This window comes from Chinchilla lanigera, unplaced genomic scaffold (assembly GCF_000276665.1).
Source record: "Chinchilla lanigera isolate Chin_1 unplaced genomic scaffold, ChiLan1.0 scaffold00008, whole genome shotgun sequence".
Classification (NCBI taxonomy): Eukaryota; Metazoa; Chordata; class Mammalia; order Rodentia; family Chinchillidae; genus Chinchilla; species Chinchilla lanigera.
The window spans coordinates 8,404,452-8,406,278 of record NW_004955409.1 but is presented as its reverse complement, the minus strand read 5'-3'; positions in this window follow the sequence as shown (position 1 = coordinate 8,406,278).

Sequence of the window (1,827 nt, the reverse complement as noted above, 5' to 3'; positions counted from 1 at the left end):
CCATCCCCCCTTCACATTTTGGGTATCTTTCAAGGCTTATATTTGATCATACCCATGACCCTCTATGTTTCTTTCATTATTCTCTCCACAGAAGGCGGGATTACCATAGGTTGCTCAGTTTGAAGGATACGCTCCTGGACCAGGTATCTGAGTACTAAAACTCTTAACACAGCTTGGGAGAGGTTACACAGACAATGAAGATGAGTGGTGTACATGTCCCGACTCCCTATGATGAATGTAATCATTAGGTCCTGTAAACGTGCTAATACATTTTCTTTTTTAGGAGAAACAAGGCTACACACAGCACCTGCCTGGCAAGCACGAAGTCCTGAGTTTGATGCCTGGTACCAAAAAAAAAAAAAAAAAAAAATGCTACAGTACTAGCTGGGCGTGGTGGCCCACTCCTATAATCCTAACACTGGGGAAGCTGAGACAAGAGGATTGCTGAGAGTTCAAGGCCAGCCTGAACTACATAGCAAGACCCTGTCTCAAAAGGACAAACATTTGTTCCATTTACTCTCATTTCTTTTATGATCAAAATTGTACATTCCAGCTCTCACTTACTAGATCAGGATGGTTTCTTTTTTCTTTTGTCTCTTTGAGACAGGGTCTCACTATGCAGTTCAGGCTGGCCTTGAGCTCACTTTGTAGCCCAGGCTGGTCTCAACCCACAAGGATCCTCCTGCCTCAGCCTCCCAAGTGCTGGGATTACAGGTGTGCTCTACCACGCCCAGCTCAGGATGGTTTCTTAATGAAGCAATACTCTCACTCTCAGCATCAAAACACAAGATTTCTGCTGGATCTGAGGAGGCCTGGATGGCCCTGCTCAACCTCCTCTGTGTTAAACATCAGAGGTGAATATGGCTATAATATGGCTTGGAATCTTTCCAGCCACCAGAGTGTCCATTTTCACGCTGCCAAAGAGCTGGTTTCTGTTCTAGAAATTTCTATATGGGCAGCTGTAGAAGGTCACAGGTGTAAGAAGGTCCATCTGTGCACATGTGATAGCTATTTTGGTTCTGAAGTTTGGTGCTAGATCATTGGTTTAAAAGTTACCATATTTTTCTGACTTCAAATTGTTGATTCCCAGTTAGGTGAGGACAACAATTTGAAAGAATGAGGAAGTAGATGAACCTGGCATGCCTTCATTCTCCTGTTCTGCAATACTTTATAGTGCACTTTTTTTTTTTTTTTTGGGGGGGGTACTGGGAATCAAATCAAGACCTTGCACTGGCCAGACAGGTGCTTGTTCTGCTGAGCTATATCCCTGGCCCTATAGTGCACTATTAATGCTATGTCTTAGTGACACCATATTTTTTTTTTTGGAGGGTTGGGTTTTTTTAGACAGGATCTTGCTTTGTAGTTCAGGCTGGTCTCAAACTCAAGGTGATTGTCCTGCCTCAGCCTCCTGAGTGTTTTTTGGGATTACAAATATGCACCACCACACCTGGTAATAACACCTTATTCTTGTATATTGGGATCTCTATCTCAGTAGTTTATAGGAATTCTTTAATTTTCCTAGATTCACTTTATACATTTTTTTAATATTAAAAATAAAAGGAGGAAAACATTAACAAACAGTCAATGTTTTACAAAATAGCAAAAGAACAGTACAGACAATACAGAGTTACAAAGTGGTAGGAAATTAACAATGCTTTTTGTATTACATATTGATATCTTCAAAGTGGTTTCTCATGAAAACAAATAGAGACATGCAATATTGATCAATCAAGGACTCAACAGTTTCATTCAGCAAAGAAATAGAAGACAGGAGATCAACTACGTTAACTATCCTGTATATACATACATACAAAATTTCTCCTTCTT